A 23,674-nucleotide genomic window follows, 5' to 3' on the forward strand; every position below is an offset into this window, starting at 1 on the left:
ATTAACCAGCAAAGTTGTTATGGACCAACCTAAACAGGGTGTTAATGCTATAGACTGCTATGACTCTGATGAAGGAGAAACTCTCTGTGCCATTACTAATAAAGGCAGAGTTCAACCCAATAAATTTAACCAAAGAAAGAAAACCTACTTTTGTTATAGGTGCGGTTCAAAGGATCACATTGGGAACGCCCCAAATTGCCCTGCCCTCAAAAAGAGATGTTCTATTTGTAAAAAAATTGGACATTTTCAGGGGGTTTGCAGATTTGCGAAGAAACCTCCGAATGTTAATATGGTAGACTTTGATGCATGTACTGAATCTTTTAAAAATATTATCGTGACTCTTGATGCTAATGGTGACATTGACTCTATTAAAGGTCCACTATGTGCAGCTATTATTGATAATGTACATCTCCAAGTCATGGCGGATTCAGGCTCCCCATACACTATCCTTAGAGATTCAACCTTTTACGAAAAATGGGACAAAAGAGTCGAACTGATTGAATCTGATGTTAATCCACTAGCATATGGGGAGAAGAATATTAACATGCTAGGGTATTTTGAAGGATTAGTCCAATGCTTGGGGAGGGAGACCGTCACTAAAATTTATGTAGCAGAAAAAGGCAAAGACATCGTGGGTTGGAAAGACTTAGCCTTGATGGGTCTTTATTTAGTTCCAGGTGACGAGAACCCCATTAAAGTTGGGAAGTTACCTACCTTTAAAACTGATTTACCTGTTGCTGTAATTGATGATCATAACGCAAAGGTTCAAGAAATTTTGGCAGAATTTAAACCAGTATTCATGGAAATGGTAGGGAGTGTCAAAGGATTTGAGCACAAGATTAGACTGATTCCTGGGGCACAACCAGTTAGTCATAAAGTTAGAGCTGTCCCACTAAGTGTCAGATCTGAATTAAAAATAATGTTGGATGATCTGTGTAAACAAGGTATCATTTCCCCCATCAATTCTTCACAATGGGTCGCACCAATTGTAGTCGCACACAAAAAGACTGGGGAAATTAGATTATGTGCGGATTTACGCTCATTAAATAAGAACATTATTGTTGACTGTCACCCGCTACCAAGAATCCACGAGCTTCTGGCTAACATAGGCGACGCTAAATGGTTCTCTTTGATCGATCTGAGGTCAGCGTACCATCAGGTGTCTTTAGCGAAGGAATCCCAAGAACTTACCTCTTTTATTACTCCTTTCGGAGCTTTCAAATTCCTTCGCCTCCCTTTTGGGTTAGCGTCTGCTGGGAGCGTTTTCCAGAAGCTGATGGATGTGATGTTTCAAGGCATAGCGGGTGTGCAGGCATACCTTGATGACATCCTGATTTTTGCAAAATCACTAAACGAACACAACGTTATTCTTAAAAATGTACTTTCAATTTTAATGTCTAGGAACATGACGGTCCGCGCAGACAAATGCAAGTTTGCGGTTAACAAGATCGATTATCTGGGACATACAGTATCGGACCAAGGTATCACTCCCAAGTTTTCAGTCATTAGAGCCATTCAAGACGCAAAACCTCCTCCCGATAAGGATGCCTTACGATCCTTCCTAGGACTCGCAGAATATTATGCAAGGTTTGTCCAGTCATATTCCCAAATAGTGGAACCTTTAAGGAAGCTTTTGAGGAAAGGGTCTAGTTTCGTTTGGACGCAGGAGTTAGACAAGGTTTTTTGTGAGATCAAGAAGATGATTGTTTCCGCTAAAGCCATACATGCCTTCAGAGAAGATGCCACCTCAGTTATCACTGTAGATGCGAGTATTTCTGGTCTAGGGGCAGTTCTTACACAGAAGGTGAATGGTCAGGAACAAACTGTGGCGTTTGCATCTAGAGCACTCAAAGAGTTTGAACAGAGGTACAGCACTATCGAAAGGGAAGCCCTAGCTTGTGCTTGGGCGGTCCACAAGTTTAAAATGTACATTTGGGGTAGGAGATTTGAGTTGGTCACTGATCACAAGCCACTAATTTACATCTTTGATAAATCCAGTTCAGCGTCCATGTCAGCTCGACTGATGAGATTAGTCTCAAAATTACAAGAGTTCAATTTTTCTGTTAAGCACATTGTTGGTGGCAAGAATTTTCGGGCTGATTGCCTATCTAGAATGGCCATGGAGAAGGACGATGAGGAGGATTTTCTGGTAGAGGACGTCGAATGTGTTACCTTGGTGGATGCAGTGGATGTAGTTAGTGATGTGATTTCTGAGGGCGATTGGAAGGAAGCCACTGCTTCAGACAATGTATTGTTAAAAGTGATAGAGTTTACCACACGGTGTTGGCCTGAACCAAGAAGTCTGAATGGCGATCTACGTAGTTTTGCCCAAATTTCTGAGGAACTGTCTGTTGAGAACGGCATAGTACGAAGAGGTGAGAAATTTGTCCCTCCCTTTAAACTGAGGGAGTCTATTATTAATAAAGCACATCAAGGGCATCTGGGGACAACTAAAACCTCTATGCGCATTAAGCAGCGCTATTGGTGGCCCTCAATTGATGCCCAAGTTAGAAATTTGATTGATTTGTGCCCGGAGTGTTTATTATCCGATAAACATTGGCGCACACTGAAAGTTCCCCTACATCCCACGGATTTCCCTAGCTCTCCCTGGGAGAAAGTTGGGGTAGACTTTTCGGGGCCATATTCCATTCTTCAACAGGAGAATAAGTACATTATTCTTTTGGTGGACTATTTTTCAAAGTGGATGTACTTCGATTTTGTTAAGACTCCTGATTCAGATTCCACAATTACCTTTCTCAAGAGGGTGTTTGATTTAGAGGGACCTCCCAAGTTTATCGTCTCAGATAACGGAACTCATTTTGTTTCGGATAAAATGTCCAAATTTTTGAAACAATTAGACATCAAACAACTCAAAGTCTCTCTTTATTCCCCAGCTTCGAATGGTCTTGTCGAGAGGGGGAATAAGGTGGTTAAAGAAGGTGTTCAGACGGCGATTTCTTGTGGTTACAATGTGGTTGAATTTGTAAAGCAAAAAGTGTGGCACTACAATACCTCCCCTCACTGCGTAACTGGGGTCTCCCCGTTTTCCTTGCTGAGAGGTAGAGAGAATCGTTCTGTCCTATTTCCTTCATGGTTGCATCAGGACTCTGCTGGTAAAATTATCGATTTGGATTCTGTTAAGAAATCTGTTCTAGAAAAACAGAGCCAAATGAAGTTACAGTTTGATGGTACCTCAGATGGTAAATTGGTGGACCTGCAGGTTGGTGACTGGGTTTTAATCAAGAGTCCAGGTAGAGTAGTGAAAGGACGCTCAAAATTTTTTGCACCCATTCAGGTAGTTAAAGTAAGTAAGGGAGCTGCCTTTCTGGGAAAAAAGGGTTGGTGGAACAAACGCCAACTAGTGAAAGTCTCTGATCACCAAGCAGAGATTATCAAAGGAATAAAGCATAATGGTAACTCCAGTAACTTGGATTGGAGTTTTTGGATGGATGCTCCTTCTGTTCCCAGTGTTCCTAACCATTCCTTTTCACAAGCTCCTCAGCCTTCGGTACAACTCTCAGGGGAGGTTGCTGTGGATCCTCCAAACGTTGTTGTTGACCAGGATGTCCCCTCCCACACAAAAGTTTCTTCTTTTGGCAGGCACATCAGGGCTCCTGAGAGATATAACGAGTTCATTAAATTTTAGGCATTTGTGTTACTTCTGGTTAGATCCATTTTAATTTGACAATGTTTCTTTTTCCATTTTATTGACTGTTGTAAGGGGGAAGGTGGTGTAATAGCGGGCTTCGCTCGCGTTCACTCTCACGCGGGTTTGGCTCGTGGGGTTTGGCTCGTGAGTTCGACTCGCGTCTATATCACGAGCCAAAGCCCGAGGCTAACATTGTTTTCTTTTAAAGTTGTATTCACGAGCCACGGCCCGTGCCTACTGTATTATAACATGTTGTGATTTAAATACTCTCCTCGCGCACGGTCGGCTGTGTCTTCCCGTTTGCCATTGTAACCACCGGCTTAACGGAGACCAGACGTCCATGACAGGTGGAGTCAACTACTCATGGAATAAACTTCACTTACCGGAATCCTCCGCCTCTCTCTCATTTATAACACGCTGGCAGCGGGCATTAGAAGGTTTAGCCAGGGGCGGCTCTAGGCTCATGGAGGCCCTGGGCAGGGAGCGTAGGTAGGGGGCCACGGAAGAGGGGGTCTGGGCGGGGCGGAGTGCGGAGGCCAGTGAAGAGGGGGGTCAGGGTGTTTGGAAGTGGAACAGAGCCGGAGGCCGCCAAATCCCTGCCAGGGGCCACCACGCAAATATGTATCCATCCTCAGAGGATTATTATATTAAGGATATATATTGGTGTGGTGGCCCCCGAGGTTTGGTGGCCCTGTGCAGGTGTACAGCTTGCACATGCCTAAGGCCGGCCCTGGTTTAGCCCATGGTGTGCCAGGACCTGGGCCGAAGGCGCATGTAGACGTTGAGCACTGCCAGTGAAGAGTCCAGACCCTTGAGGTACTCCAAGGGGCACCTTCTGAGCAGATGAAGCCCCAAGCCCAGTTCATGCTTGTTGGCTAGGCTCCAGGGGGCACGAACGGACCCCGCCTAGAACGCTCCCTGGGAGCCCCGCTCCTCAATAGTACTGTGGAACCCTCAGATTCAAATAAAATCAATAATGTAGCCAGAGGCCGCACAGTTCATTCATGTTTTCCTTTCCTTTCTTCCTGCTTCCCCCTTCTTTATGTGAACATAGGACATGCATGCTGCCTCTCCCGAATCAGGCGGGAGACTGCAGATTTCAAGGCTAATAGGCAGATTATTCAGCAGATGATGGATTATGTGGCAAATGCGGCAAATCAATAATGATATGAACATTGCTGCGCAGTCGCATCATTGCAGCGGCCCTGCTAACATCCGATCCTGCAGCAGCGCACATGCAAGTCCCATACACGACAATAGCCCGATTCAGGCATCTATACAAGTCAATTGGGGAAATACATTCTCCCGATCATTTTTTATAAATCTTGCACTCTCGTCTAAAATGTTGGAATGCGTGATTGGTGTGCCTCGCCTGTGCTTCCGTGTTTCTGTCCTTCAGCTTTTCTCAATAAGAGCCCTGTGTCTCTCACTGGGCGACGTGTTCTTTCCAAAAGTGTTAGGTTGGGGCCTACTCATTATTCTCACATCCCCGACCACCAGTGAAGGAAGGGACATCTCCTCCTCAGGAGCAGAGGAGCGTCGTCCCGCTTGCTGCGAGCACAGCTGACAAACCTAAATAAGTAAAATGTCATGTCAATACCATTGTATTTATTTGCCACCGCAGCGGCTTGCGCTGCCTACAGGGCGAGGTTGGGGGCGGGCCTGAGTCCGGCAAATGCAGGATGACAGCACTGTCTACAGTGCGCATGCCGGATTGGCCGGCCTTCTTGCGACGGCCAGCCGACATGCGCATTGTAGACCCAGCAATCCAAAGGCTTTGAATCAGCCTGGGGGTTGTTGCCACAGGCCCCCACCCTCAAAATAAGCGTTGGGTGAGCCTGCTCCCACCAATCCGGGAGCTGCTTTCACAGCATGAAAGCAGAGCCCAGGTAGGCCCCTGTCCCTCATTATGTAATGTAGATAAACGAGAGTAGGACACGGAGTAATGCAATTACCGGTAAGTAATAGAAGCATTAGCGAACTTCAGACCTCAAACAGCCTTAAGCAAGGCTCCCAAGCTCCATGGTCCACCCTCCCCAGACAGGCCTGCGACGACCTCGAGTACATTTACAACTTTGGTGGGCTTTGGGACAGAGTGCTGCTGGCATGCTGGGACTACAGGTGATCATTATTGTCTCCCAGTTTGTGGGTTTCTGATGTCCCTTATAAGTTATCGGGGTTGTGTAATTGATTTTTAGGACAATCACAAGACACGCATGGACGCAGGTGCCAAGCGATGTATGGTTCCTTTAAATGTATTAGATTGGCGCCTCTATACAGCTTAGGTTGGGTTCTATAGTTTATTTTTTGTAGGACTCCATCTACACAGTGGAAGACCCTATAAATTCCTCGTAAGTCTTCCTCGCCAAATGGGTTAACTACTTCAGTAATGTGGCGAGGAAGACTACACTCGGAGTAATGAAGATTACCGGTAAGTAGCCGGGGCATTATCGCCTCTATTAGTCGCTGTGGCAGTAGGACGTGGGAAAGCTGCAGGGGAGAATGAGGGCAGGGTATAGATTTAAAGGTCTAGGAAGGCGACAGCCTTAACATTGGACATGCAGGGGCCGATTCAAAGAATGAACTTAAGACAAAATCCTAAACTTACTACTTTTGGTATTCCCAGAAGTTGGGATTTTGTCTTAATTTTGTCTTAAGACAGATTTAAGACAAACTTAAGACATTCTTAAGACAGACTTAAGACAGACTTAAGACAAAATCCTAACTTAAGTCTGTCTTAAGTCTGTCTTAAGACAAACTTAAGACAAAATCTTAACTTCTGTGAATACCAAAAGTAGTAAGTTTAGGATTTTGTCTTAAATTAATTCTGGGAATCGGGCCCAAGGAAACTAGGAAAATACGCAGTGGCTTTACTTTTCTCTTGATTCTGATCTCTCAATGTTTAGCCATGATGGACATCAGAACGGGGGAGGGGGCCGATGAAATGGAGACCGGTAAAATCCCAGAAGACCTCAGTGAACGATGCACTGTAGGTCACATGCTCAGCATAGGCGCGTGCATCCTTCTTCAACACCTGGTGCTAAATGCAAGAGCTTTCTGCAAGCATGGGGTCCTTCGAGGCGTACCGCCCCGGCTAGCCCATCCGGTTCTGCGCGCCATGTTGTGTGCTCTTAGGACAGGGCTCAGTGACTGCACCAAAGGCAATTGTGATCTGTAATTGTGAACGAGAAGATGGCCCGTGCCTTGGCAGCGACAAACTCCTGTCCTGTGCTCTGTCCTGTCTATGATAACTCTCGACAACAAGGCCACACAGGAGCCCGGTTGCCAAGGCTGGTGTTGGCAGTTTCCTCTTTGAGATTACAGAGAGGCCACATTTCAATGAATGAATCAATCAGTATTTGTTGAGTGCGACTACTCACCCGTGAGGGTCTCAAGGCGTGGGGGGATGAGTGGGGGAGGGATATCTGCAGGTCCGACTGGGCACTGAGGTTGAGTCGAAGAGCCAGGTCTTGAGATCCATCCTGAAGTGGGCCATTTAAACTAAAGAGCTTACAACTGCTTTCCAAAGGGTACTTCGGCTTTAAAAAGCACGCGTGAACGATGGATGGAGGTAAGAGTCAAGTGGCTGTCAGAGCTAGTGATCAAACATCAGTATAAGTACCAAACCACAAGTTACTTTAGGATGCATAAAAACAAGGGTGAAGTCTCGGGGGTGGAGTGTTGAACCCCCTCACCCTCCCATAAATCTATTTTCTGATAAATATTTGGGGGAAGGCAGTAGCGGCCGGCAACATTAACATATGGTGAGGCGCAATGCCCCAAAAAAACTCACCATAAGTATGTTGCTGGCCACAGGGTCCGGCCGCCATCTCTCCTTCCTTCTGGTGCTCTCGGACTCAGGTGGAAAGGGAGGGACTTCCTCCGTTGCGCCACACGAATCCAACCAATCCTGGAGCTGCAATTGGTTGGAGCAGGCTAACCCAGCGCTCATTCTGAGGCTGGGGCCTGTGGCTGCAATCCCGCGGCTGGTTATTCAGCCCGGGATCGCAGACTTTGAAGTGCGCTTGACAGTTGGAAAATCTGACGAACCCCGCCCCAAATATTTCAAACCCCTTCATACAAGCCCTGCTAATGTCGCGTGTGAGCTTTGAAACCCAGCATTTGAAGGAATACACCTTTGCATTCTGGGACTTGTAGTCTCAATGGTTCTATTAGCTGTGTGGTCTTTGAACTGCCACCATACAGAGTGATGCTGACAGAAAGCACGCGCTGGCTGCTTCCAACCTGCTTGGGTGTTCATGTTAACTAAAAAGCCAGATCTGAGCCTCGGGTTGTGTGAGTAGCTATTCCACTCCGGGTTTTATTGATATGATTCTGACGTGTGACCACTTCAAGTTGAGACTCCTGAAGACTCCAGCACAGCAAGTGAGTCCTCAGTCAAGTTAAAAACAAATCCAGTCCCTTCAATTCTCACTTCCTTTTGGACAAAAAAAGTCCCCCGGCCAACTCAGCAAATGAGCTGTCCTTACCACCTGCTCAGTCAGTTGCACAACCCTCATTGGTTCTCAGCCAGTAGAGAAGATGAAAAAAAGACTGTACCGGTAATGCATCGTCAAATCTCGAGTCTCAAATCATATGGAGAGTTCATCAAAACTCGTATCACCGGGAAATTCAGTAGATACGAGTTTGAGTAGATTTTCATCACCCGGAAGTAATTCTAATATTTCAACGAGGTCTCTTTGAAAATAGCTCCGCCACCCACAGAAAAGTGGTGTTTTGGTGTGACGCAAGGGAGGTGGAAAGAAGTCCAAGGGAACAGTGAGCCATGGCCCATTGGACTTTGGTGATGGCGTCGAGAACCTGCTTTACCAGCACAAACACTCAATGCGATTTCACATCCTCCTCCACTTTACACTGTTATGTACTCTTTAATCTCGTTATTCTTTTACTTAATCCTCATACTCTTTACTTTTTTACTTAACCCTCATTCTCTTTACTCTTTTACATAATCCTCAAATTCTTTTGCTTTTATATACTCTTCAATCTCTTTACTTTTAGATACTCCTCAATATCATGAGTCTTTTAATACTCTGCACCTCTTAACTCTTTTTCACATTCCTCAGTCGCTTTATTCTCTTACAGATTCATCAATCACTCTCCTCTTTTACATATCCCTCAAGCTCTTTGGTCTTTTACATACTCCTCAAACTCTTGACACTATTACATTGTTCTCAATATTCTTGTACATAGTCCATAATATCTTTCGTCTTTTACATACTGCTCAAAATTCTTACTCGATTACATATTCCTCAATCTCATTATCTTTTACGTACTCGCCCGCGTATTTACTCTTTTATATACACTTCAATCTCCTTACTTTTTTACATACTACTCAGCCTCTTTATCCTTGACACACGCCTCAATCTCTTTAGTGTTATACATGCTCCTCAATCTCAGGGCACCAGCATCAGTCTTCTAAGGACAAAGTAGAGACAGTGTAAACATCTTTTCAGGACTGTGATGAATCCATACTTGGGAACCCTCTAGCAGTTACATCTCCTTTCCCACCTAATCTGTTCACTTCCTTCTCCCCTCCTCCCACAGAACAGCTTATCCAGGTGGTAAAAACATCCAAATCGGAGGCTCCATTCGAACCTTGTCCTCCTAAAATACTGCACCTGGTTCCTGATGTCATCTGTGAACACCGAGGTGTTGTATACAAGGAGATACTCTGCTCAGGTACGTTCCCTGACCATGGGAAACAACATTGATTCTACCACTTCTAAAAAAAACAACCTCGATCCAGCCAATCCCAGCGGTTACCGACCTATCTCCAGACTACCCCAACCAGCTAAGGTGCTGGAGAAAATACTAAATGCACAGCTCACGGCATTTATCTCCTCCACGGACCTTCTAGATCCCTCACAATACGGGTCCGGGAGGGGCACAGCACTGAGACAGCTCTGGCCATGGCAGCAGAAGAATTAAGAGCAATGCTAGACGCTGGGGGTAAGGCTGCCCTGATTTTATTAGATCTATCGACGGCCTTTGACACAGTGAACCATGAAATATTAGCCAACAGGCTAGCAGAGCTGGGAATCAGAGGCACCGCCCTTAAGCTGCTGACATCATTTCTTTCCGATAGGTTTCAACCAGTAGAGTCCGGAGCCTTCTCGTCCGAGCAATTTAAACTCCTCTGCGGGGTGCCACAGAGATCGTCCCTGAGCCGTACGCTTTTTAATCTCTATGTGACCCCACTAGCTACAATCATCAGACGGCACGGAATCTCAGTGGTACACCCAGTTAGGGGTGTCAGTCTCAAGCACCTTTCAAGAGACAGCAGGACGATTAAACAGCTGCATGACACAGTTAAACCAGTGAATGAGGTCCAACTGCCTAAAACTAAACAGCGGAAAATGGAGGTCCTTCTGTTAGGTACTGACACCTCCTTTTGGTCACCCAGATGGTGGCTAACCAGTTTGAGAGACTTTCCAGTTCCAGTGCAGAAGGTGAAAAACTTAGGGTTCATTTTTGATCACAAACTGTCATTCAAAAATCAGATCAATAAACTCACCTCAACTATTTTTTTCCTCTTAAAGATGATCTGGAAAGTTTGCCCTTTTATCCCGCCCGACTCCCTGAAAACACTTGTAACAGCATTACCCTCTCCAGATTAGACAACGGCAATGCTTTGTACATGGGTAACCAGTCGCAGTTTCTGCCGAGGCTGCAGCGCCTCCAAAATGCGGTAACTGGACCACTGCTGGATATCCCGAGGTCCCAGCCAGTCTCCCACTGTCTGAGAACCCTGCGCTGGCTCCCAGTGGCCAGGAGGATCAAGTTTAAACCGTTAAGTGCTGCAGTCAGCCGTTGAACGTTCGGAGCACTACCTGGCTGGTGCTGCGCACGTTCAACGGCCGGCGCAGCCCTGCCCGTTCTTTAAAACGGCTGCACTGCTGCGAAAAAAAAACGGGTGCAGTTAAATGGCTAAATCCCAATGCCTAGCTTTTAAGGCACGTTTGCAAAAACAACAGGTGATGGACCGAATGTGGATCAATGTCACACATTCAACCCAGTCAAAAGATCTGGGTCCTAATCCATCGTTTTTTTGCACTCCACACCACCCTGGGTTAGACAATGGCGATATGCAAATCAGCTCTGACCCTGTGCCCCATGGGAACAGTCCAGTCCGAACTACAAAAGCCATGTCCTTCCCAGAACGGAATCAAGCATCCGAGGACCGGACCGGTTTTGAGGTAACACCTCTCATCAGCCCGGCTAGCTTGACTCCAGTGGTGTGGAGTGCCTGGGACCCACGTCTGGGCATCCCCAGTACACTTATAGCGAGTTTGCAAAAACAACAGGTGATGGACCGAATGTGGATCATGTCACACATTCAACCCAGTCAAAAGATCTGGGTCCTAATCCATCGTTTTTTTGCACTCCACACCACCCTGGGTTAGACAATGGCGATATGCAAATCAGCTCTGACCCTGTGCCCCATGGGAACAGTCCAGTCCGAACTACAAAAGCCATGTCCTTCCCAGAACGGAATCAAGCATCCGAGGACCGGACCGGTTTCGAGGTAACACCTCTCATCAGCCCGGCTAGCTTGACTCCAGTGGTGTGGAGTGCCTGGGACCCACGTCTGGGCATCCCCAGTACACTTATAGCGAGTTTGCAAAAACAACAGGTGATGGACCGAATGTGGATCAATGTCACACATTCAACCCAGTCAAAAGATCTGGGTCCTAATCCATCGTTTTTTTGCACTCCACACCACCCTGGGTTAGACAATGGCGATATGCAAATCAGCTCTGACCCTGTGCCCCATGGGAACAGTCCAGTCCGAACTACAAAAGCCATGTCCTTCCCAGAACGGAATCAAGCATCCGAGGACCGGACCGGTTTCGAGGTAACACCTCTCATCAGCCCGGCTAGCTTGACTCCAGGGGCACAGGGTCAGAGCTGATTTGCATATCGCCATTGTCTAACCCAGGGTGGTGTGGAGTGCAAAAAAACGATGGATTTGGGCCCAGATCTTTGGACTGGGGTGAATGTGTGACATTGATCCACATTCGGTCCATCACCTGTTTTGTTTGCAATACCGCCATAAGTGCGCTGGGGATGCTCAGACGTGGGTCCCAGGCACTCCACACCACTGGAGTCAAGCTAGCCGGGCTGATGAGAGGTGTTACCTCGAGACCGGTCCGGTCCTCGGATGCTTGATTCCGTTCTGGGAAGGATATGGCTTTTGTAGTTCGGACTGGACTGTTCCCATGGGGCACAGGGTCAGAGCTGATTTGCATATCGCCATTGTCTAACCCAGGGTGGTGTGGAGTGCAAAGAAACGATGGATTTGGGCCCAGATCTTTGGACTGGGGTGAATGTGTGACATTGATCCACATTCGGTCCATCACCTGTTTTGTTTGCAATACCGCCATAAGTGCGCTGGGGATGCTCAGACGTGGGTCCCAGGCACTCCACACCACTCGAGTCAAGCTAGCCGGGCTGATGAGAGGTGTTACCTCGAAACCGGTCCGGTCCTCGGATGCTTGATTCCGTTCTGGGAAGGATATGGCTTTTGTAGTTCGGACTGGACTGTTCCCATGGGGCACAGGGTCAGAGCTGATTTGCATATCGCCATTGTCTAACCCAGGGTGGTGTGGAGTGCAAAAAAACGATGGATTTGGGCCCAGATCTTTGGACTGGGGTGAATGTGTGACATTGATCCACATTCGGTCCATCACCTGTTTTGTTTGCAATACCGCCATAAGTGCGCTGGGGATGCTCAGACGTGGGTCCCAGGCACTCCACACCACTGGAGTCAAGCTAGCCGGGCTGATGAGAGGTGTTACCTCGAAACCGGTCCAGTCCTCGGATGCTTGATTCCGTTCTGGGAAGGATATGGCTTTTGTAGTTCGGACTGGACTGTTCCCATGGGGCACAGGGTCAGAGCTGATTTGCATATCGCCATTGTCTAACCCAGGGTGGTGTGGAGTGCAAAAAAACGATGGATTTGGGCCCAGATCTTTGGACTGGGGTGAATGTGTGACATTGATCCACATTCGGTCCATCACCTGTTTTGTTTGCAATACCGCCATAAGTGCGCTGGGGATGCTCAGACGTGGGTCCCAGGCACTCCACACCACTGGAGTCAAGCTAGCCGGGCTGATGAGAGGTTTTACCTCGAAACCGGTCCGGTCCTCGGATGCTTGATTCCGTTCTGGGAAGGATATGGCTTTTGTAGTTCGGACTGGACTGTTCCCATGGGGCACAGGGTCAGAGCTGATTTGCATATCGCCATTGTCTAACCCAGGGTGGTGTGGAGTGCAAAAAAACGATGGATTTGGGCCCAGATCTTTGGACTGGGGTGAATGTGTGACATTGATCCACATTCGGTCCATCACCTGTTTTGTTAGCTTTTAAGGCACTGCACAGTGCCGGTCCTCAATTCCTGAAGAAACACCTGAACTGGTATGTGCCTTCCAGAAATCTAAGATCCGCACATGGCAAACTCCTACAAACTCCCAGGTTCAAGAAAGCTCGATGGGGCGGAAGAAGCTTTTTGGTAGGAACGGTCCAAACATGAAACCCGCTTCCAGCCTGCACAAAGAACAGCGCTATGCTGTTATCTTTTAGGAAATCGCTAAAAAAACCTGGCTCTTTGCCAACTACCATGTTCATCCACAGTTTCATCTGCACCTTACTCGACTCGCTGGTCTCAGCGCCTAGACGCCCTTGGGCATTCATGCACTATATAAATGCACAAATCAAATGAAGTTGGTGAATCAGTGTTAATCAATGCAGGCATATATTTGGTGGAAGGCTGAGAAGCGTGCAATCAGTTGACATCGGGTGACAGTGCGACCAAGCATCAACTAGGTTCAAGTCTCCGCTCGGGTCTTCCCATCTACTGAAAGTTCAGGAGTCCCTCCTCAGTTATAATTAATTGTACTCAATTATCTCCTGAACGACGTGTAACAAGAATTTAACCTGTCCTTGACTGGGGGATATAGTAACACTAAGCAGCCGCGGCCGCTGCAGGTGAGAGTGGTGGGGCCGGCTGGGGGGGGGGGGTTTCGAGAGAAGAACACAAGGGAAATTTTATTATTTATTTAAATTTCCCTTCTGCTCATCTCTCGAAATGTGGTGTACCTTTTTACACGGCACTCACTGGGGAAATACCTAACCCAATCAAGTAAGCACCCTATCCTGACATGGGCAGGAAGGGCACGTGCCCTTTCCCGCTGCAGTACAGTGCGAAATTGCCTGGTGTCCTAAGGTCATGAAAAGAGAGTCGGCAAAAACCAGGAGGACAAAAAGCAAAAAGTTTCTCAGAAATCCCCATAAGAAGGGCCATGCCCAACATAGTTCTCCCAGGAGTTTGTTTTGGCTTTTGGCGGCCTCCAATGTTGTGAGTTGCTAGTGTCAGCTTAAAGGAATTATGTGACCTCAAGACGCGTGAGGAATTGCCGCATTGTGTAGAGTCACCATATTGGCATGTAAACCAGGGATTATGGTAATCGTCTGAAAAAGTCAGGACCCCTCCACACCCCAAACTTGAAACATTCAGAGCCTAACTAAACTTATTTGAACTGTAACTTACAACTTTAAATCCATTTTGAATGACTTCCCTGTCCCATCTCCTAACACACCAAACCAAGTAGTGCAGGTTGTCTACAGTACAAGAGGGGTATGAGCTCTGACTGCCAAAATGACAGACTTTAAATCACAACCTGTGCCCCACCCTCCGACACAGAAAGGATCCCAGGCACAGCACCACTGCAGCCTGCGGCGGACAGACTCATACTTACAAATAGGTACTCCAAGATAGTACAACTAGGGTTCCTATGCCCTGTGTAGAAGTAGCTGCAGAGAGTCATCCTATCCAGAAACATCTCAGAAGATGGTGTAGGTGCACCACAGCCCTTTATCATCTACTAATATTATTAATGTATTGTTAATGTTTACTATGGACACTAATACCTTATAAATACTCTGCTTAGTTTTGAACCTGGGGCCCCATGTTTGCATCCCGGCTTCAGTGCTTCGTGTAACATTGTGTGATTCTGGGTAAATCACTTGATCTCCTTGTGCCTAAAAAATGGTTAATGTGCAATATGCGGTGTGGCTTTTGTATGTGAAATTTCCACTTGATGTATATGATCTTGGAGATTGTCTCTCAAGCCCCCCTACCCATATCATGTAACATACAGCGCTCGGTTTTCTACATGAATACCAGTACAGACATACATGTCTCCTGGAGCCTTATACCAATCTGATACTTTACGTGTCATTGTTTTCTACTATGATCGCAAATACCTTGTACATATTGTGCTACTTGCAACAGTGCACAACGCGTTTGCGCCCAAGGACCTCAGAATGCTCGACAAAGAAAGTGCTTTCAGGAAACATCTCAAAACCTGGGTTTATAATTTATCAGACAGTATCGCAATGGCAGCAATCTAGATATTCATCGTTACGGGACACATCTGAATAGCGCCAAGATGCTTCTTTCGGAGCGATAGGTTGCGCTCTACAAATATCCAAATACAACTACAAATATCCAAATACAAAATACAAGAGAAGAGGCTTAGAGATTAGAGATTTCCCCATGGGTAATTCATCAGAGATGGAAAGAAAGTTATTTGACAGCAAATAATACTTTTGTAGACCAGTCAACAAGTGTGATGTAGATAATAATTTAGTATAAAAGCCCATCTTTATATTAAGTAGTTTTAAACGATTAAACCACTAGCTGCAGAAGAAAGAGTTACTCAACGTATTTGTCTTGATGTCTTTTACATATTCACGTGTGACTTGTCACTCAAGAAAGGAAAGTGCAGGTTGAGCTGCTCTGAAGTGACAGCCCAACAAAGCATGAACAGGGCAATGAACTGGACAATCTTCTGAGGTTGGTGGGAGGAGTTAAATAGGGGATTCTGGGACAAATGTTGCAGCCCAACGACCAATTGGTGGACTTTGGACTCCATGATCCGGCCTAAGATGGCGACCCCCGGTTCTACGGTCAGACCCTACAGGCTGAGCTAAGCCCTACCAAGGAACTCCCCTCATAGCAAGCAACCCTGCACCAAACGCGAGAGCGTGCAGCGGAGATGAGGGCATGCCTGACCGCGGAGAGGTGCCAAGGAACTGAAGGCCCAGATCACTATGGCATCACCACAGGCCAGAGGGGTCCTGTTGCCATGAGCAACAAACTCAGAGACAGCTAACCACAGGAGGAAGGCGCCAACCTCTGGATAGTAGCTATGAAGCTCTGAAGCAGGTGACCCCAAGGCGAGGCAGCCATCTGTCTGAGGGGAACCCACCTGCCCCCCACCACGGCGGTGAAACTGTGGCCTGTAACGCTCCTTGACCAGAGGCACAGGGGATCCCCCACAAGACACAATGGGGGGGGGAGGGGGGGGGGGGTGGAGGACAAGATGAGATACTCTGATGATGACCTGAAGTTGACGGGTGGATAGAAGCTGGTGGTGAGACCCCCCCCCCCCCCCCCCCCTTGGAAATTGTGTTCTTGAGGGTGGGGGGATGCTTGTCCGCTTTGTTCAGGAGATAGAGAATTGCTGCACTTAAGATGGAGGCTGAGCATGTCACACTGGATCCTCTCTGCAGTTGAGCGATACAGGAGGGTCGTGACCTGAGATTATCGTCTCCTGGACCACAGAAGCGATCATTTGCATGGCATAGAGGCCTTGGAGCATCCCGCCATGAGAGCCCTTGGACCCTTTACTACTCCTAAACTGAGAAAAATTCTAACTTTAAGACTTTCGGTATTCACAGAAAGCATTTAGGAGCCCTAAAGTTAGGACTACTATCTTCGGTGAATATCGAAATGAGTGAGTGTCTTCTGTGAATACCAAAATGGTAGTAAATTTAGGATTTTGTCTTAAGTTAGTTCTGTGAATCGGGCCCGGAGTGACCAAGTAGAACTAGAAAGAACACAGAGTGTCGGCCCGCCATCTTGATGCGAGATCTGGTCCCTGATGAGTTAGCCAGGGAGTATTTCTATGAAGATAAATAAGTTATACTGTCTAATGCACGTCCACCATGAGCAAATGCAGCTCTTTCTTTCTGGACCTTTCTTCGCTCTCATTGGGCAAACAAAGGTCATTTGAACCAAACATGGACTATCTTTAGGGTGATTTTCCAGTGGGAAGGTAAACTTCTTTCACTTGCCTCTCTCAGGGAAGGTTGCAAATATCTGGGTCTTGAGACTTGTGAGGTGGGCCAACTCACAGAGGGGAGTAAAGGAGGAGGGTGGGCAGTTGTCACAAAATGGCAAGTCACCCACCCCACCACTTTCTAAGGCTAGCAGCCGCCCGTAGTAGTAGTTAGGCTGTATATAGCTAGGCTGTGGGTATGATTCTCTCCACAATTGTTTGACCACTAGGGCAGTGATATGGAATGGTGCGAGCAGGCTGAACACGTTGTCTAAAGGACAGGAATTTGAGTCACTGGTTTCCAGGACTCCGCACCACCACTTAATTGTCAACACCGGTACACATGACAGTCTGACACATGGTGTCTAATTTAGAGATGAGCACAACAACAGATGTTTATTAATAATTTTATATTAAAAATGACTAATACCTGCGGCCCAAGAGTTTCTTACAGCTTGGGGTCTGGTATAGTCGGACTTGTCACACTTTTCGGAGTGTGATGATTATGTTATGTCAAAGGTGTTTATTGAGCACACTACACCAAGCGGTTTCATGGCGCTAAGATCCAGGGAATGCTGCCGCTGAGAAGTTCTTTCGTATGCCTGATAAAAGAGCCAGGTCTTTAAAAGCTTCCTAAATTGAGAGTACGAAGTTGTCACTCTAATATCAGGAGGAAGAGAATTCCAGAATTCTGGGGCCAGGACTGCCAATCTTAGGCCCCCAGTTTCTTACGTGTGGAAGTAGTAACCAAAAGGGTAAGGGGGGCAAGACGTAACATTCTGGGTAGGGAAGTATCTCTGTACCCAATAGGAACCACATTCTGGACGTTTGCCATGGAGCACTTTAAATATGATGCATCCCAACTTGAATGCACTGCGTTCAGCGACCAGTACCCAGCGTAACTTTTTCATGATCGGGTGACATGGAACCTTCTGTGCTGGTGATATATTAATCTAGTGGCCTGATTTTGCACTAGTTGCAGTCTTTTGGCCTGGTATGCTGGTATACCAAAGTAAAGAGAGCTGGCATAGTCAATGTGACAGAGGACTAAGGCCAGTACTACTTGGGTCAGGGCATCGGTGGTAGGAAATCTGCTGATTTTCCTGATCCTCCAGAGCTGGAAGAAATAGGTAGAAACCACTGTCCCAATCTGAGATTTCATCGACAGGTCGCTGTCAATAGTGATGCCAAGGCTTTTGATGGATCTGGACAGAAGGGGGGATTTCCCAACTCTGGCGGCCAGAAGTTGGAGTTCCAGGGGTTAGAGGGCCCTCCGATTAGGATCAATTCAGCTTTATCAGGATTCAGTTTCAAGTGATGGTTACTAGGTTTGTTTAGGGAGCATTAGAAGGGGCAATGGATGGTGCCAGCTCTAGTGACCTCCTGACGAGGGCTCCAGCACTTATTTTATTACAAATTAAGTGCTGGGGCTGTCCCTGGTAGTGCGAAAAAATGGAATGCCAGGTCTGTGTACGAGGGGCGCCTGAGGACCACGGACAACGGAAGAGATTGCCCATACTCCAGGAGCGACCACGGGTCGCATCCTTGAATGGGAACTCACTGTCTGGACTCAATGACCTACTGTTATGTGAGGGGAGGGTAGGCGGGATCTGGATGCACACTGACTAGACTGACCCTATGATTGTCCTATGTCAAGCACTGTATCAGGTTTCGTCTGAAAACAATAAAAAGTAAAAAAAAGAACCATACAAGCAATATATAAACTGTGGTTGTAGTCACCACAATGTGGGCTATTTGAAAAGAACAAATTGGGCTGCACACATCTACACCCGTTTTCAAACACGGAAGTTCTCCTGCAGCGCAAAAAGTGGTTCAAATGTACGAGGTGCTTTCAGTGGTGTAGCAAGGGGGGCAGGGGGCAGTCCGCCCCTGGAAGCATGAGTTTTGGAGGTGGCGGCCTTCCCCACCCCTGCTCCTACCTGCGGCCCTCGGGGCAGCAAAAGCAGGAATCGCCAATACTCCACCCTTACATGAAGCCGTCGTGGGGCAGCAAACGCAGGAACCGCCACGCGCGGCCAAAGGTCTAACTACGTCACTGGGCGCTTTTAATAATTTATTATAAGCAATTGATGTTTCACACATTTTTGCAATGTTTTCAGAAACTGATGTTCATTTTAGTTGTGGTTCAGAGGTGTTTGTGTAACACTAGGGTGGAATATGGGTCGCTCCTTTCCCCATTCGGCAAGTAGCAAAAATAGTGCAAAAACACTTTTACTTCTTGTACCAGTGCAAACTGTGAGGAATCGATAGTAAAGGAACCCCCTCTTTCTTGATTGAAGTAGTAAGCGTTGTATGTATCCAATACGGTGCATTCCTGTCCTTTCCCCTGGCACTGACGCCATTTTGGCTGCGTAGCGAGACCGCAAGCACCTCTGCAACTAGGTGCAATTTATTTATTTATTTATTTATTTTATATTCTTATAAAGCGCCAGACTAAACTCCCGAAGGGGTATCTCTGCGCTATTGCTGTACCACGAGATTGTGCTAGTTACGAAAGCATGACTAATATAGGGTGCAGAAACTGAAAAGTAAATTATTTATCTGGATACAGGTACGTCTTTAAGTTCTTCCGAAAACACAGGTGACTGGAAATTGATCTGAGTTCTGGGGGCAAGGAATTCCAGAGTGTTGGGCCGGCATAGGCTAATGCACGGCCACCTTGTCTGGTTTTTTTTACTCTTGGTATCTGCAGGAGCTGCTGATGACTGGAGCGCAGAAAACGCCCCGGGATGTAGGGCTGAAAGATCTTAGTCAAGTACTTCGGGCCCTCCCCTATCATGCTCTTGTGAATCGTGCATAGAGTCTTAAATTGGACTCGCTTCCTCACTGGAAGCCAGTGGAGTCTCTTCAGCAGGGGACTAGAAGGAGTCCTAGCTGGAACATTCAGGACAATCCTTGCTGCTGTGTTTTGAATTACTTGCAATTTACTGAGCTGCTCCTCGTTAGCTCCGAGGAGCAGTCCATTGCAGTAGTCCACCCTGCTGATGACCAGAGCCTGCACAAGCGTTTTTCTATGATGGTCTGGTATGTAGGGGAAGACTCGTCTCAACATCCCGATAGCCCGGAAGCAGGTACCAGCAACCTGATTAACATGTCCCTTGAAAGTAAGTTGCTGATCAAAGAGCACTCCCAGGTTCCTGACAGAACTCTTGGGGGTGGGGACAGGGCCTAGCTCCACGGGCCACCAGTCAGATGACCAATATGTTGCCGCTTGTCCAAAACACATGACCTCCGTTTTCCCTACATTGCACTGCAGACAGTTAGTTGACATCCAGTCTGCAATGGCTCTCATCCCATCTGCAAAAGATCTTTTTATTGCAGATGTGAGAGTTTTGAAAGGGAAAAGGAGTTGGGTGTCGTCCGCATACGACACCGGGGTGAAACCGAAAGATCTAGCTAAGTTGGCTAGGGGTGCCACATACACATTGAAGAGTGTAGGACTTAGGCATGAGCCTTGTGGCACACCCTTATTGAGCTCCCTTAGTGTGGATTTATGGGAGCCCAGCCTAACTTCTTGAACACGACCAGTCAGGAAACTCCTCAACCAAGTCAGAGCCTCTCCCTCCACGCCCACCTCACCCAGGCGGTCGAGGAGCACCGCGTGAGACACCGTATCGAAAGCGGCGGAAAGGTCCAACAGCACCAGAATCAGGGAGCTGCCCTCATCCAGTGCCATTCTGATGGTATTGGTCACTGTTTGAAGGGCTGATTCTGTGCTGTGGTTAGGCCTGAAACCAGATTGTGAGTAGTCCAGGCCTTCCGTCGCTTCTAGATGTTGAGAGAGATAGGTGTTCACATGTTTCTCTGTAACCTTACCTAGGTGAGGCAGGAGGGAGATAGGTCGTAGATTGGAGAGGTCAGTCCAAGGAGAGGATGCCTTTTTCCTGATCGGGTTCACCACCGCCCTTTTCCAATCTGCAGGGACCTGGCCTTTAGTTAGGGAGATGTTAATCACATCCAGCATGTGCGGGCTCAAAATGGGAATCATAGGGCCGATCATTTTAGTTGGAATAAGGTCATTAGGCGACCCAGATTTAATGTGGCTGCAGAAGGAAAGGAGCTCTGTGTTGGTAATCGGGGGAAAATGTGAAAGGGTGGGTTTCTTAGCAGATACCGATATTTGGGGATGGGGATGGCCCATGTTGGAGATATTTATGGCATCATTGGCTGCCACTATTTTTTCGTAGATGTTCTTTATTTTATCTTCAAAATATATCGAAACTCCATCACATAGGTCTTGTGAGAAGTCCTCAGAGCTGTCACAGGCAGTCGGCTTAATAAAATTCTGCAAAATATTAAAAAGCTCCTTAGAGCAGTTGCCGGCCTGTGCAATCTGCTGTGTTAAATGTTGCTTCCTGGCTTGCTTGATATTTTTGTAGTACTTAGATTGAGTATCTAAAAAAGCTACTCTAGTGCTCTCGGTCTTCCCTTTCCTCCAGGCTTTCTCAGCCCGTCTGCAGTTTTGCTTAGCTACCCTCAATTCATGGGTATACCAGCTGTCTTGTTTAGACACTGGATATTGTTTGTGCTTTTTTAATGGGGCTACAATGTCAATAGCTTGCTTAATTGAGACATTGAGCTTAGTTAAGGCCATATCAGCGGTGTCGGTTGCTGAGATTTCTGGGTTTATCCAGAATTCCTGGATTTTATTGGCCGTGACTTTGTGCCACTCTCGTCGCCAAGTAGGGGGAAGAGGAACGCTCTTAACAGTTTTTACAGGGGTAGCCAAAAGGAATTCAAGCATGGAATGGTCTGTCCATGTTATTTCTTTTGCCGGGGAACAATTAACTTTAGCACAGTTACAAAAGAGTAGATCTAACGTGTGACCTCCTTTATGGGTGGGTCCGTGGTTCTGTAATTCCAGACCTAAGTTGGCAAGGTCTGTAATCAGGGCAGTGGCATCAGAGTGTGTGGGTAGATCAACATGTGTGTTAAAGTCTCCCAGAAGAAGAAAGTCTTCTTTAGATTTAATGTGAGGGGCCAAGATTTCTTGAAGAAGAAGAGCAAAGTTCGTATTAGTGCCTGGGGGTCGATATACCAAAGCACCTTTCCAGATGATATGATTGGTAAGAGTGAATTTAAAAATCATTATTTCTAACTGAGGGAGCATGTGCTGCTCACATATAGTAACTTTTATACAATCCTTATGTATTATAGCAAGGCCGCCTCCGGTTTTTATTTCTCGGTCTAGATGTTTAATTTTATACCCAGCAGGGATCCCCATGGCAATGGCAGTGACTGTATGCGGCTTTAGCCATGTTTCGACCAGGAAGCAGATGTCTGGTTGCATAGAGTAAATTAGATCCCACACTTGATGTTGATGCTTAGGTAATGATCGTACATTAAGGAAAAAGCTCCTGAGACCCGAAGGAGGGGGTTTAGAAACTGAGGGGGGAATACTATTTTGAGATAGACGCCGGCATTGCAGACAGGAGAAACCTCCCTCTACCTGGTGCCAGGGAATGTTCGTGCTACATGACCATGATGGTCTATAGCTCAGAAGCGTTTGGGCCGAGTAGGTAATTATCCGTGTGCCCTTACCGGTCTGATCTTGGTGGGTAGGGTCAGGGGCCATCGCCCCTCGCCCCGTCCTGTCGCGGACGGGTGCAGACGGGCTTTTCTTCGGCGCTTCTTAGGCGCGCTCGAAGGCGCCCCCTGCGCGCAACCGCTGCGCGCTTGAAGGAAGGGCGTGGCTAAATAGCCCGGAGTGAGGTAGCCACTAGAGCGCTAACCTCAACTCCGGGGCTACCGGAAGTGCAGTCTGCCTGGCTCTTGCCTGTTCGCCCTCCGCACAACGGCACTATTGCCGGGTCGGACCGAGGCGTGCAGGCGGGAAATCGAGCCCAGGAGATTTAGAGGGAGAGGAGCTGTTTTAAAATGAACGCGTGAGTCTGTCCAGATAAAAACACAATTATACAAGTAAAAATATAACAGACTCTAAAATCAGTCCGTTTGTTTTCTCGCTTCTCGCAGCCCCCTATAATTACCACTGCTCATAAAAGTGAGGACGCTCTCTAGCACAGCAGCGGGTCCGGGAGACACTGCCACCGTCTCCCTACCGCGTTGGCTCGAGGGTCAGGGCGGCCTAAATAGCCCGGAGTGAGGTAGCCACTAGAGCGCTAACCTCAACTCCGGGGCTACCGGAAGTGCAGTCTGCCTGGCTCTTGCCTGTTCGCCGCAGGATTGATTTTGTGCAGGAAGGGACACCTTCCTGCTCAAAAAGAATCCTGAGAGGCTGTTTTCTCTTTCTATCTGTACTGTTGAATGCTGCACACATAAACAGGGGAAACAAAGAGGAGAAATAAAGATATTTCTCCCTGTTATGCCTCACCTGGGAGGCGTATCTCTTTTGGCTCATTCCCAGTTTCACCAGGTTTTGTAAATCTGTAAATGTATCTTAAACCATGGGAGTTGTGTGGGAACATCCACACGCCTCCCTTGGAACGCCTCCCTTGGAACGCCTCCCTTGGAACGCCGCCCTTGGAACGCCTCCCTTGCACAGAGCAGCGTAACGCAGCGATCTGCGCTGCATTTCATTACTCCATATTCTTGAGGTCATTCGAAGCCACACACTATGGCTTTGCGTGGCTTCAAAAATATGACTTTGGGTTTGCGTCGCTCTTGCACCTCCTTGCGTGGCACAAAAGTGACGCAAACTGGTCATAAATATGGCCTTAAGTCTGGTAGACAATCCGCGCGTGCACCTTACTCCCCCGTGGGAGAGAGTGGTGAACTGAATTCCGTCAGAGGATTCTCCTCCGGGATTTACTGTTACCACCCACTCTAAAGCAGTGCACGTGCAGGGTGGCGCTGGCGTGAGTGACCAGTAATACATATAAGAGAGCCCCTGAGCGACGCT

General features: G+C 47.3%; 1 protein-coding gene across 1 annotated transcript in view; it reads left to right on the forward strand.

Annotated features, from left to right (window-relative positions):
• Positions 1-23,674, forward strand: part of IL2RG (interleukin 2 receptor subunit gamma) — a 185,760-nt gene that overhangs the window by 17,299 nt on the left and 144,787 nt on the right. The window lies entirely within an intron of this gene.

The sequence above is a fragment of the Lissotriton vulgaris genome, chromosome 4_1 (genome assembly GCF_964263255.1).
Source record: "Lissotriton vulgaris chromosome 4_1, aLisVul1.2, whole genome shotgun sequence".
NCBI lineage: Eukaryota > Metazoa > Chordata > Amphibia > Caudata > Salamandridae > Lissotriton > Lissotriton vulgaris.